Source organism: Panthera pardus, unplaced genomic scaffold (assembly GCF_024362965.1).
Source record: "Panthera pardus isolate Hobbes unplaced genomic scaffold, ASM2436296v1 HiC_scaffold_1, whole genome shotgun sequence".
Lineage (NCBI taxonomy): Eukaryota > Metazoa > Chordata > Mammalia > Carnivora > Felidae > Panthera > Panthera pardus.
Window position 1 is genome coordinate 11,330,895 of NW_026526654.1, and position 14,688 is coordinate 11,345,582.

General features: G+C 49.9%; 1 long non-coding RNA gene across 1 annotated transcript; it reads left to right on the forward strand.

The window, feature by feature from the left end:
- On the forward strand, positions 1-2,703 carry LOC109264067 (uncharacterized). The gene is made up of 2 exons (XR_002078565.2): positions 1-198; positions 2,374-2,703. It is a non-coding gene; the product is annotated as an uncharacterized LOC109264067 (long non-coding RNA).
- Positions 2,704-14,688: the final 11,985 nt, after the last annotated feature.

A 14,688-nucleotide genomic window follows, 5' to 3' on the forward strand; every position in this document is an offset into this window, starting at 1 on the left:
TGCCATGTTCCTGTGGAAGAAAACGACACCCAAGCGCCAGCCAGTGGCAGAGCTGGGGTCTGAGTATGATTGGGCCACTCTGGTTACTATATCCCCATAACTGCCTGGGCTCACCCAGCTCAGCCAGCTAGTAAAAAGTATGTTAGTCCTTAAGAAAAAGGAGGTCGTAGCAGCTGTACCAATGGATCAGTACCACAGGTCGTTTTTTCTTGCTTTTCGTTGCGTTTTCTACCTCTCCTTTTGCTGTTTATTTTCTACTTAATTGTCTTCTACCTGGAAGGTCTGGCATGAATGATTTCAGATTTTTGACAATTATGGATATTTCCATTGTGATCTGTGTACAGATACATTTTGGTGAATGTTCCATTTCACATATATTTTATTTAAGTGCCCTAAAACTCCCTGAGAGGAGGTGAGCAGATACTAACTTCATTGTCAGATGAGGAAATTAAGCATTAAACAGACTAAGAGCCTTTCCCTGGTTGAATATTTATTAAGAGAGAGAACAGAGATTTAAACCCTAACTTGCTTCATTAAAGTCCTTCTTAACTATTTACAGCAACCACCCCCCAGGAGCCGTATAGGATGGCTGAGAATCAGGGGCCATTTCATTTTTACTTTGCATTCTTTTTTTTTTTTTTAAGTTTAAATATTTATTCCTAGAGAGACAGAGACAACATGAATGAGGGAGGGGCAGAGAGAGAAGGAGAGAGAGAATCCCAAGCAGGCTCTGCTCTGTCAGCACAGAGCCCGCTGCCAGGTTGGAACTCAAACAACCGTGAGATCCTGACCTGAGCTGAAACCAAGACTCAGACACTTAACTGACTGAGCCCCCCAGGGGCCCCTTTACTTTGCATTCTTATGCACTATTTGATTGAAAGAAAAAAAAAAAAACAAGTATGTATGGGTTTTGCAATTTTGTAGAGAACAATGAAATTGGGGCAGGGGTTAGGCAATCGCACTTCTGGGAATTTACCTCAAGGACTTAGTCCCACAGACTCAGAAAGAAACTCACAAGGGGATATTCGTCAAGGGTGGGGATCCAGAAGCAACGTGACCGGCGTGTGAAGGGCCTGGTACACCACACTCAGACCCCAGCACCCCTTCCTGTGATGCCACCTGTAAGGCTTCCTGGGAACGGACGTATTTGAGGGCAGAGTCGGGAAATATCTGGAAAGATCTTTCCACTACACTAAGTAACACTGGTTTATTTCTGGATAATGGAATCTCATGTATTGTTTATTTTTGCTTTGTCGTGTTTGAGGGGTCCCTGGGGGGCTCAGTCAGTTGGGCATTTGACTCTTGCCTTCGGCCAAGGTCATGATCCCAGGGTCATTAGTTCAAGTCCCGTGTCCGGCTCTGCACTGACTATGAGGAGCCTGTTTGGAACATTCCCACCCTCTCTCTCTCTCTGCCCCTCCCCTGCTCTCTCTCTCAGAATAAATAAATAAACATTAAAAAAAAAAAAAAAAAGAAAGAAAGTGCCCCTGAAATGCAGCTGGCCCTTGTCTTCTCCGGTGGGGTGTTGGCATAGGCTAAGGCTGAGCATTTTTAATTTATGCAGCTGAAAGGAAACATGTTTATTATTATTATTTTTAAAAATTTTTTTAGTGTTTATTTATTTTTGAGACAGAGACAGAGCATGAACAGGGGAGGGTCAGAGAGAGAGGGAGACACAGAATCCAAAGCAGGCTCCAGGCTCTGAGCTGTCAGCACAGAGCCCGATGCAGTGGTCAAACCCACAGACCGTGAGATCATGACCTGAGCCGAAGTCGGACACTTAACCGACTGAGCCACCCAGGCGCCCCTGAAATCTCCATTTTTAGGTCATCAAAGCTCATGTGCTGGTTTCATATGGTTCAACATCTATTTTCTTCAAAAAAAAAAAATTGTTTTAGAGAGGAAGAATGTGCCCTTGTGAGTGGGGGAGGGGCAGAGAGAAAGTGGAAGAGAGAATCCCAAGTTGGCTCCACACACAGAGCAGAGCCGGTCACGGGGCTCAAACCCTTGAACCGTGAGATCATGACCTGAGCTGAAGTTGGACCCTTAACTGACTGAGCCGCTCTCCCCCTGTGTCTCCTCAACCATTATTTTTAATGGTTCCACCTTCATCAAAGAGTAGTTGTTAAGACCTGTCATGTAAGAACGGGACCGAATCCCACCATTTGAACACACTTCACGAGCCACACACCCTCCCCTTCTCCCTGCCCCCCAAAGCCAGTAAATACTTGAATGATGCCAGAAAATTCGATTTCAATTAAAAGTACATACGATGAATTTTCAGCTTTCCCTTTGGTCCTTTCCATAAACTTCCACCCCGCTTTTCCCGGTTCAAATTAAGTTTAACTTTAGATTTGCTTTTTCTCTTTTCAGAAGTAATGTGCATTTATTGTAGGAGATGTGCCAAGTGGACAAAAGCACGGGGGTCCAGAAGGGTCAGCACCCCCCGCACCGTGTTCATTGCCCTCGTCTGAAAACCTCGGATCAGCCTCGTTCATACTTCCTGAAAACTACCTTGGCCTTGTAAAGAGTCCCTCATGGCTTTGCTAGATTATCGAGACCCATGCTAATACTTACTCAGGTGGCTTGAAGTATGAATTAGTTCCTTATTCATCAAGCCTGGGTCTGCTGTAGAAGCGTGTGTCCGGTGGTACAGTAAAAATAACCGGCTCCTCTAAGGAATAAAAAGTGACTTGAAACGCAGACCCGAGCACCTTGGCTGGCTCTCAGATACCGTTCTGGATGATTAACGCCTGGGACGAGGTGGCCTGGCTCTGCTTTCCAGCCACAGAACAGTCACCAGGGCCCATGGCATCCAGGGAAACCGAGAATGGAATCAGGTGGGGGGGCGGGGGGAGAGAAGGAGCTGAGCTAATTTCTGAATGTATTTCAGGGCCACACTGTGGACAAGTTAGTGCCCGTAAATGATGAGACGCTCACGCCGGAGCTTGAGTGGCGAGGTGCCTTTCTTCAAAGCTGGCCGATCCTGGGTGCCGTGGGGGCTCCCCCTGGCTCTGGTGGGTTATTGCAGTGGGGACAGTGCTGTCTTCAGATTCGCGTCTGCTCTGGTTGCAGACGAAAGCCACAGGAAGCATCTGGGAAATGAAAATACATTTATTCCCCTTGGGTAGTCTTAGAAAAAATGTCTTATCTCAGTCTGTTGAGGCCGCTCAGAGTCCCACACATGGGGTGGCTTACAAATTAGGCAGCTCTGCAGGCCGGAGGCAGATCAGGGTGCGGGCTGGTCTAGTGTCTGCTGAGGTGTCCTCACTGCGCCCTCTTGGGGTGGGAGCGGCAGGGGCTCTCTTGGGGTCTCCTCCCAGGGGTACTAACCCCCTTCAGGAGGGCTCTACCTCATGACCCAATCTCCTCCCAGATGCCCCCCTCCTAATCCATCATCCCCTTGGGTGCTAGGGTTTCACCGCATGCATTGGAGGGACACAGACAGACCCAGCAAGTACGCATCTTTCTCCTTAAAGATGACGCCTGCATTGTGCAACGAAGCGTGGGAATCTTGCCCGTGTCCTGCCAGGAATGCTGGACTGTGGGCCCCCTGGAGGGCCTGGGGGTCTTGTTGAGCACAACCCAGGGTGCTTTGGGCAATGCCCACGGGAGTGGGAGCTCAGCTCTGGGCTCCACTGAGGCCCTGAAGAAGGATCCTTCTGGTCACATTTGCAGGCAAGAGCTCTGCCTGGAGATAGGTAACATACAGCGGATTCAGAGAGAAGCTTCGTCTGAGAAAGCAGCTTCACCCCCGCAGGGAAGGAGACTGGCTGGCCCCAGGATGGGAAGTTGCCTTGGCAGACATTTCCACAGCGGCCACCCCTCCCATCTCCCCCTAAGAATTCAATGTCTCCCCACAGCAGCCCTGTCTGCCCCCCTCACCCTATGGTTGGCACACGGACCCTGCTCTCTCACTGCTCAGGGGCAGTGAGAGAGCTCACGTGTGCGTGACTAAACTTGCCCTCTTTTCTCCTGTCTGTTGTTAAGTGTCTGGGCCCCCGCCACTGGGTCTGCACCAGTAGAGGGAAAGCGTTTCCCCCAACGATATGAATCAAGAAGGGCAATCCTGGGGTTGGCAACACCCCCTCCATGCTGCCCCCTGAAGACAGCTGTCTGCTGCCCCATGTCTGCCCATGTGTGGGTTGTGATGGTCTCTTCCCCGGAAGGTCCAAACCTCACAGGGATGCAATTCGAGAAATTTACCAGAACCATGAAACCCTGCGATTAGACCAAGTGGTGGCTTACGGGCACCAGTTGCAGCCCTGGCTTAACGTCCTGAGATGAGGGTCACCTTCTTTTTCAGCAGGCATTATGCTCATTGTTTATTTAGTTTTTTTTTTCAGATCTTCAGAAATTCTAGTCTTTAAGAAGGTTTGTTTTTACAAGTCTACTCTTGGCAGGATTTAGGTTTGATTCCAGAGGGGCCAATGTTCCATTCCAAGGAAAGGTAGAGAATATTGTACGTAACGGAGTTTCAGTGCACAGATAAAGACTTACGGGACACTTATCGACTGTATGGTGCGTAGGGGTGCCTGGGTGGCTCAGGTCATGATCTCGTGGTTTGTGAGTTCGAGCCCCGCATCGGGCTCTGTGCTGACAGCTCTGAGCCTGGAGCCTGCTTTGGATTCTGTGTCTCCCTCTCTCTCTGCCCCTCCCCTGCTTGCACTCTGTCTCTTTCTCTCTCTCTCTCTCTCAAAAAAAAAAATGAAAAAATAAAATTAAATTAAAATAAAAAGCAAACCCACATGATGAGGGGAGAGCCCTGGGGAGGCCAAGGCATACATGGTCAGGAAAGCTACAGATTGTCAAGAGAGAAGCCAGAAACAGGGTCAAAGGCCATAAATGTATTGAGTGGCCAAAGTGACCGTGAGGTGGGTCCCCGATGATGTGGGTGAGAGCAGTTTCGGGGCACGTGGAGGGCAGGCTTTCTGGAGGAAGTGGAACAGCTAGTGACCACGAGTCTTGTGGAGAATGAAGGAGTTTTAGCCACACAAGGGAGGAAGCCCCTTGCTCAGAAGCCTGCCCATCATGGCTCAAAATTCCAGCTGAGACTCAGTGAGGAAGAAGAAAACGAGAAACGTACAAGAGGAGAAGGGGGTAGTTCACAATGTGGGCATAGCCATTAAAGGCCAGGAAAAGTAGTTATTTTTTAATGTTTTTATTTATTTTGAGAGAGAGAGAGGGAGGGAGAGAACATGAGTGGGGAAGGGGCAGAGTGGGGGGAGAGAATCTCAAGCAGGCTGTCAGCACAGAGCCCAACGTGGGGCTCAATCTCAAGAACCAGGAGATCATGACCTGAGCCCAAACCAAGAGTTGGACGTTCAACCGTCTGAGCCACCCCGGCGCCCCAGGAAAAGTAGCTCTTTCGCAGAGAATTAGAAGAACAAAAAGCCGTCCCCTGGGAGACCAAAGAGGTAATCGCGGACTGGATAGCACCGTGTGGAAAAGACTTTCACGTACAGTGTCTTAGAAACATTCAGCATCCACTCAATCGGTTACTGAAAAATCAAAAGCAATGAACTTGGAGTTCCTTGTTCTCTGGGCACAGGGAAGGTCACTGTTTCACAAGAGGAAGTTGAGCCGCTAAAAGCAAAAGCTAAGCCTGCATGTCAGACAAGGGGAAGGATGAAGAGAAAATTGCACAGGTTTGGGGGGAGCTCAAAGGTCAAAGAGCAAGGGCAACACAAAACCCAGCAAAGACCCAAACCCACAACTTTCCAGAAGCCCCCTTAGCAGACGGAGTAGTTAAGTCTCTTGCGTGCATTTCCAAACATGGAGGCGAAGCTTGACCTCGGAAGCCTGAGGCCCGGGTGGGAGGGAGGACCTTTCTCTTAAGGTGTGTGCCATGTGAATGTGAGTTTCCCCGCCGGGACGCTGCTGTCCGGGTGGCCAGGCTAGGCCTCCTGGAGGAGCTTTCCTGGGGACCCCGTGCAAAAGAGGCAGGAATGCAGACAGAAGGGCTCCGATGTCCTGTGAGCTCCAGGCCCCTCAGTCCTCGTTACTCTGCACACAAGCTGGAACCGTGCGGCCCAGGGAACACCCTTCTGAGCAAACACCGCCCCGTTTTTGCACAGGGGCAGAGGATTCCTGCGGTGGCCCGCGAGCCTCCGGGCCTGGTGGGTGGAGGCCAAGGAGGCTGGGGAGATTAGCCCCAGGGCTCCCAGGAGTAGGGGTCCCAAGCCTGAGCTGCTCAGACTCACCTGGAGGCCTGGGCCCCACCCAGAGTTCCTGACCATGGGTGGGGCTGGGGCTGGAGAACTTGGGAACTTCAAGAACCACAGGCCTGGCCTGAAGAAAACCATCCCTGAGAGCGGGTTCTCAGGACTGAATAGGGAACAGCCAGATGCTAAGGACCCATGTCTTAGCAGAGAGCAGGAGAGGCGGCCCAGCTTAGGAGGACCCCAGAGAAACCGTGGGCCCAGGGAGGAAAGGGGCATCTCCGCCAGGGCCAGAGACAGAGGGGAGGGGAGAGGCTGGGACCTGACTGGGACTTCACTGCCTGAGGCCCCCCATGGCAGTGCTGGCCTCTCCCCCTCCTCTCTCTGTCCTCGAAGCCCTTCAGAGTTCTCCCCACAGACGCACATCCTCCAGGATGAGGTCCCAGACTTGAGGTCAGTCAGGAGGTGAGGCACAGACAAGCTGGTCTGTTACAGAGAGGAAAGGAAGGGGTCACATCTCTGCTCTCGACTTGTAGCCAAATGGCACAATGCTGCTGGCAAGGGACAGGACGGCCGGGCACGGGTTCTCCTGGGAACAGCAGCACCAGCCATGCCTGGCAGAGCCCGGCTGGCCTTGACCTCGGACCTCCGGGACTGCGAAGAGATAACTGTGTGTTGTTTAAGCCATCCAGAATGTGGCACTGGGCACAGCCGTCCGGGCAGACGAATACACCAGGGAACAATGTGTCAATGTGCTTGTCCCCAAGGAAGTTGCAGTCTGTTCTGGGGACAGAAATGTAAAGACCTGTGTTCATCATAAGACAGACAAGGGTGTCTGAGAGATGCTTAAACCAGGGTCAGGACAGAACAGATGACCCACACTCTGGGGATCCGCCTATGGAATCACCCAGATTTGGATGAAGCTGAGCTAGGGATAGACAGAATGGATGCACTGGGAGATAGCACCAAAGAGGATGCTGTGGGGCTGACCCCAGACCAGTTCCGGCATTCGTGGGCAGGACCTAACTTCAGGTTTCCCCTAGAGTGTGTGACTCAGGGGTGGTGACAGCAGATGATGCAGAGGCCGGGCGGGCCATCGGGAAGACGGACTGATGGTACAGGGGACAGGATCTAAGAGGACCTGGGTGGCTCAGTCGTTAAGCGTCCAACTTCGGTTCGGGTCGTGATCTCAGGATTCGTGGGTTCGAGCCTCGCGTCAGGCTCTGTGCTGACAGCTCAGAGCCTGGAGCCTGCTTCGGATTCTGTGTCTCCCTCTCTCTCTGCCCCTCCCCCCCCAAACAAATAAAACATTTTTAAAAATTAAAAAATATATGTATTAGAAATCTACCATTTTTGGAATTTTGTATTGGCTTCTTTTCCATTTCTACAAAATTCTTTAAATTTGTTTTGAAGTTTTTGGATAGTTTTTATGATAAACAGAAAACGAGCTGATGGAAGAAGGCATTGGTGTCAAATTAGATGAGATTCTATGTTGAAATCTAGGAAGAAGCAGGTTTGTGAGCTACAATAGCAGCCTGTATTGCTAGTTAGATCATTGCCGCTTTGGGTATTTTGTTTCACTTTCTTTAAGCTGGGAAGGCAGTTTTCAAATGTTCTCAGTCAGGTTCCCACCTCACCCCCTAACTTGTGTGCAGACGTTTATGCCGAACAAATAGTCTTTCTATGACCGTGGTTTGCCCAGCAGCCCTAGAAGGGTCCCGAGGCATTGCTTCCCCAATCCCGAATCCGGGAATCCAGCCCTGGGGTCATCCACTGATGACCAAGGGAGGGAAGAGCAGAGACTCGGGGTGGCGGGTTCTGAAACTGAAACGGAAGACCGACTCCATAAACACCCACAGTTTCCTGCCCAAGCTGGGGTGGGTTGCTGTCCCCGAGGGCCTGATTCATCATGCTGAGTGCTGTTGGTGCCGGCTGAGGAGGTGTTGGTCGAAGTGGGGGGCTCCCCCCAGGGAGGGAATAGGGATCTGACGTCTCCCATGCACCCCTGTGTACAGGATCACACGCCTCCCGGGGGCCGGGAGGTACCATGCACATTTGGTAGGTGAGAAAAGAGTGCAGGACCACTTGGAACACTTGCCCTGATTTGCTTGGTTAAAACGTAGCCAACAGGGTTCCCAATTCCATTCTCTTGTCATCTCTCCACACGCAGCTGACACCAGGCCTTCGGCAGTAAATTGAAGGGATCACGATGGATATTGAAATGGCCAGAAACTGTGCAGGAAAGATTGGTACGTTTGGTACCTACAAATAAAAGTACACGTACGTTTGGGGCGCTGGGGTGGTCTCTGTGCTGGCAGCTCGGAGCTCAGAGCCTGGAACCTGCTTCAGATTCTGTCTCTCTGTCTCTCTCTCTCTCTCTGTCCCTCCCCCACTCACTTGCACATGCTCTCCGTCATTCTCTCAGAATAAATAAATAAACATTAAAAAAACTACCATCAACAACATTGACATGGTTGAGTTTTGTGTATGTATATATATATAAACTTTTATATGTTATATTTCATAGAAATTCATTTACAGGTATTTGCTTTACATGTTTTGTGTTTATGTGTTGGAAATTCATTTACATATGATACACATATGACTTCCAATCTTTTATTTTGAAGAATGGCAAATCTATAGTAGCACCATGATTTAAAAAAAGTGTTCACGGGTTTTTAATGGGAAATTAAGAAAAGGAAACCCACCAACGACCAGTAGATTTTTATTTATTTATTTATTTTTAAATATTTATTTCTTTTGGGGAGAGTGCAGTGGGGAAGGAGCAGAGAGTGGGGGACAGAGGATCCGAAGCCGGCTGTGCGCCGACAGCCTGTCAGTGAGGGCCCAATGTGGGGCTGGAATTCATGAACTGCGAGATCATGAACTGACCCGAAGTCAGACTCTCAACCGACCGAGCCACCCAGGTGCCCCCTGACCATGGATTAAAAAAAAAAAGGTTATTTATTTATTTTGAGAGAGAGAGAGAGAGAGAGAGAAAGTATTTGCGTGCCATGAGTGCACACGAACCGGGGGGACAGGCAGAGAGAGAGAGGAAGAGAGAATCCCAACGAGGGGCTTAATGTCATGAATTGTGAGATCATGACCTGAGCCCAAATCAAGAGTCAGACGCTTAACCGACTGAGACACTCGGGCTCTCTGACCAGCAGATTTTTAAATAACGATTTTGACCTTACTGATGATCAAAGAAGCACAAATGGAAATGAGACCTACTTCTACCTACCATGCTGGTAAAGATTAAGCTTTGTCACTGGATATTGGGAGGGTGTTGGACAGACAGGGGAAATATTCAGCACACACGCTGCTATTCTGTGCAGAATCCCGTGCTGACATCACTACTCTCAGTGCATCTGCCCACCGAACCCCAGGGAGATTATCAGTTAGCTTTGGCAACAATCAGAGTAAAGACTACATTTCCCAGCCTTCCTTGCAGCTAGGTGTGGCCACGTGACTAACTCATGGCCAATGGGATATAAGCAAAAGTATCATGTGTCACCTGTTTGACACTCTGCCTGTCCTTCCTTACTCCTGCTGCTTGGAATGTGGCTGTGATGGCTGGAGCTCCAACCGGGACTTGGAGGGTGAGAGTCGACTCTGAGCTGGCTGAGCTGTGAGCTGGAAGGAGTCCTGAGGATTTTGCAGAACAGACTGCCAGGCCAGCCCCAGATGGTCTACCTCAGAACTTTTTTGTGAAAGAAATAAATGTCTGTCTCTTTTAAACTCCAGTTATTTGGGGCTTTCTGTCCCTGTCAGTGAGAACTTCATCCTGACTGACGCAATTTACATATGCTTCACCTGGCAATTCCGGCTGCAGCAGATTAGTTTACAGAAATGACTGGACAAGTGGGCAAAACTGTCTCATACCTTAGGATGCGATGGCTCAACCCACTGTGTCCACAATAATGAGGGGTAGCATCTTCAGCGGCCGCTGGTACATGTAGAGAACACTTTACATATAAATCACTTTTGTTCTGAAGGGGAACCTGGGTCCTGTGGATGTGAACCACGGAGAAAGAAATGAATATTTTATGGCTGTGAACGTTGGGGTCCTTGCGTAGATGGCGTGGTGCAGGGCAGGACCGCCGAGTTAGACACAGCCTCTGCCACAAGCCTCTTGATTTCGGCTCAGGTCATGATCTCACAGTTCGTGGGGTCGAGCCCTGCGTCTGGGTTCTGTGCTGGCAGTGCAGAGCCTGCTTGGGATACACTGTCTCTCTCTCTCTCTCCCTCTCTCTCTGCCCCTCCCCCGATTTCTCTCTCTCTCAAATAAACTTAAAAAAAGGAAAAAGAAAATAACCAGGAGTGATGTTCACCTCTGAGAAATTTAACGATGAATTTTAAAGTGCATTGGTATTATTCTACAGCAGTGGTTCCGAACTGAAGGCCATTCTGCCCCCCAGGGGACAGCGGGCGTGGTCTGAACAGATATCTTGGTTGTCACCACGGAGAGGGTGTTAGTCCTCCCATCTGGTGGTTAGAGGCGGGGCACTGCTACCCATCACAGGACACCCCCCCCCCCCCCCCCCCCCCGTGCGTGCGTGTGGCCGTGCTGAGGTCAGGGATCCCTGCTCTAGACAGAGACGACTGTCGCCTGAGAGCTGATGGAGACGTGGCAGCACCCCGTTTTTCCGGATGCTTGTCCACGGCTCCTCTCTCTCCCCCTCCCATGCGCTCCTCCTGTCCCTCCTCCCCCCACTGTATCCCACGTGCAATCCACAGCAAATCCGGTAGATTCCACCTTCAAAACACACTCAGAGTGTAAACACTTTGAACATTCCTCAGTTATCATGCTAATCCCAACCACCACTGTCTCTCCCAGATGCCTCTGCCTCCACCAGGGCCACAGCCACCTCTGCTGGGAAGTGACCTTGTTTCTCCTCTGCTCAGAATCCTCTGTCACCCTTTTACCTGGTACAGCGTCTAAGCCTTAGCCCTAATGATGCCCTCTAGGCCCTGGTATCCTTCTCTGCCACGCCCACCCCTAATCACAGCCCTGACGTCTAGCTCACCTCCTCTCTCTTCTTCTGGCTGCTCTAACCTCTTGTGGTCCATCAAGCCCGCCAGGTGGGTTTCTGCCCCAGGGCCTTTGTACTCCCTGCTGTCTACCTGAATCCTTCCTTCTTTCTACAGATGAATGCACCTTCAACTCTTTACCTCCTAATGCTTACAGAAACTCCATCTTGAAGACATCCTGTTTAAAATGGAACTCCCTGCGTTTACCGTCAGGCCTTGTTCTCTAGGTACCTTCCCCGTTTATTTTTTCTCCGTCTAATATTTAATCACTGTCTAAGACGGTATATATTTTGCTTGTTTATTTTGTTGGTTGCCTAGGTCGGGGCTTAGAGCTCAGTGCTACAATTCCTACCCACTGAGAGAATAAATGATAGGTAGGGTCTGTTGTATTGTTTTGCTTTTTTTTTTTTAAAATTTTCAGTTTATTCATTGAGAGAGAGAGAGAGAGAGAGAGAGAGAGAGAGGCAGACAGGGAGGGGCAGAGAGAGACGGAATCCCAAGCAGGCTCCGCACCGTCAGCACGGAGCCTGATGTGGGGCTTGAACTCACGAACTGCGAGACCATAACCTGAGTCGAAATCAAGAGTCGGATGCTTACCCGACTGAGCCACTCAAGCGCCCCATGTTTTGCTTTGCTTTTTAAAAAGGAAGAAAGTACTTTAAAAGATAAAATTGTGGCACGGCAAGGTACCTAGAAACATTCCCAAGTTACTTTGCAAAATCCAACGAAAGCAGCCATATTTTCTCATTTCTTTTATTTTCACTGTAGACAGTCCCAGAATTGCTAAGTTTACATCTCTTTTAAAAGGAAACTGCAAAAAAAAAAAAAAAAAAAAAAAAAAAAAAAAAAAAAAAGAGGTTAGAGTGGGAGAGAGCCAAAGCATAAGAGTCTCTTAAAAACTGACAACAAACTGAGGGTTGATGGGGGCTGGGAGGGAGGGGAGGGTGGGTGATGGGTATTGAGGAAGGCACCTTTTGGGATGAGCACTGGGTGTTGTATGGAAACCAATTTGACAATAAATTTCATATATTGAAAAAAAAATAAAAGGAAACTGCATATTTTTCTTGGCCTGGGGAACGTTTCATCTAGCAATTGGAAAAAGGATTAGCCTGTTAGGCCAGTGGTTTAAATCCAGGCAGAGTAAACATCATTCTTGGCAGGTGAGTAGCTCCTTAAACAGACTCTTAACCCAACGTCTCCCTCCTTCTTCAATATGGCCTCCTGTGACCGTGACTAGGGTGACTGATGGTCTTCTGGCATTTTTTTAGGAGTGGTTGAAATTTGACATGGAGACATTCTCTCATTTGAATGTAGTTTTTCAAAGTGCTGGAGAATTAAAAATTTTTAACACACTCGCTGAGTGGATTCTACACGCCAGGCACTGGCTGGGTGCTGGGATGGTCCGTCCCCTGCGAACCTGCTCTGAGAGCAGCTGTCTTCTGCAGCGGAGACAACATTCAGTTAATGAAATGTATCCAAATACACAATAATTGAGCACGGACCGTGTCTCGGTTCTAGGCACTTGGGACACACACAGAACAAAACTCAAGGACCCTCATGGGCTCACAGCACCCTGTTTAGTGAGTGAGAGGGTAAGATGAGACAAGCAAGGATGGCTGGGGAGGATACTAAGTTAGTTTAAAACCTGCTCCCTGTCTCTACGGAATTTGACAATTACTATAGGAGGTAAGAATGAAAATACAATGGTCTGCTTAGGAAGTGCAGAGGCTTGGAAGGGCTGGGAGGGGGGTGGATGATGTGGTTTCAAGTGTTGGGGGTTGGAGCCAACAACCTACAGAGTTCTCCAGACGTCTTCAGTGCAAAAAGGTGGTCTTATTAAAGCATGGGGACAGGAGCTGTGGGCAGAACAGGGTGCACTGGGGTTGTGACAGGTGACTGATTACAGACCTTCAGGTTGGGAGGGGGTTGGGGACAGCGTAAGTCTCTAAGGTATTTTGGAAGCCAGGTTTCCAGGCTCCTGAGGGGGCTCACAATTGGTAAGGTTGCTTTTTTTCTTGTAAATCATTAAGACGGTTGCAAACTGACGGAGACTCCGGTCCTGCACAACTGTGATCTCTGTCAGGTAACTATTTGTTTCTTTTTAGCAAAGCACTGACCTTCAGACACTTGGGTGTTCCCGGAGGAATGTTAGACCCTGCCTGCCTCATTGTTAGTGGGCTGCAGGTTATAAGGAAATTTAATTTTATTTTCTTTCTTTTGCCTTTGTTCTCATCAGTGGACATGCAGAGAAAGGACTGTGACAGGAGTCACCGAGGGGGGCCTGGAGGAGGGGACCTGCTCACACGGATGAGGGGCTGGGGGGGCTGACAGGTGAGGCAAACCCAGCAAGTGAGGGTGGGGGGCAGCACACCTGGGCATGGTGCGTTCTCAGGACACAGCTTCTCATCTCCCCAGGATGGTGAACTCGTCCGTCCTTTCCTGACTCGAAGCTTTCTTGAGTAACTATTGTGTGCCAGCTAGGCTTTGATGTGGAGCACAAAAGCAGGGGACAGGACCGGTGGGCAGAAAGAGCTGCACTGGGGTCGTGAGGAGTGACCGATTCTAGAAGATTTTCTACTCTATGGAGGGGAGGGTGGAGTCCAGCTCCCAGGAAGTTGAATCCATGGGTTTGTTGAAGTTCAGCTGTTGATAAGATTGCTTTTTTCTTGTAAATGAAACCGACGTTGACTCAAGTCCTGCCTGCCTGCGACCTCTGTCAGTAAACCACTAGTCGTCCCCTCTGGCAAAGCGTTAACATTAAGGCAGTTGGGCGTTCCCGGAGGAGTGCTCTATTCTGCCTGACTCAAGTTATGAGTCACTCAGGTTATAAGGAAATTGAATTTTACCTGCATTTCTTTTTGCCTTTGTCCCCCACATCAGGAAGCAAGGCAGGTCTCTGAACAGGAGAGGCAGGAGTTAGGAAAGGTCCCGCTCCCCAGACTCAGGGGGAGGGCGGTGCGGTCACACCTCTGCACACCTGCACTCGAACACCTGCTGGGCCAGGTCCTGTTCCCCCTTTACGGCGACCTGCGGCACACACAGTGCCCTCAGCAAACCACCGACCCGGATTCAAACTAGAGCATCGAGTTCCGCCTCAGCAGTTTTTTTCTAAACTAAATACCAAATCCCACACGCTGCACATTTTAGAGGAGTTTCAAGGTTTACTCAAAAAGGAGGAGAGATTTTGGCAGCAGCCACGGCAACTGACAAAGGCAGACTGTGACTCCCAAGTTTCAACCGGTCACGGCCGCGCACCTTTTCAGATACAAAACCGCGCAAACGATTTCTTGCAAAAGTGCAGAAAACAAAACAGAAGCGACCCTGGAGGCGCCCCTCCGCGGCCTCCAGCTCCCCGAGCCTCCGCCACGAGGCTTTTTTCAGACGCTCCTCGAAGGTGAACTTCTCCTAACTGCCTTGACCGGTGGCTACATTTGCGCACCCGCAGATCAGGGGACCTGCGCGGCGGGGCGAGCGGCCCTCGGCCGGTGGCGCC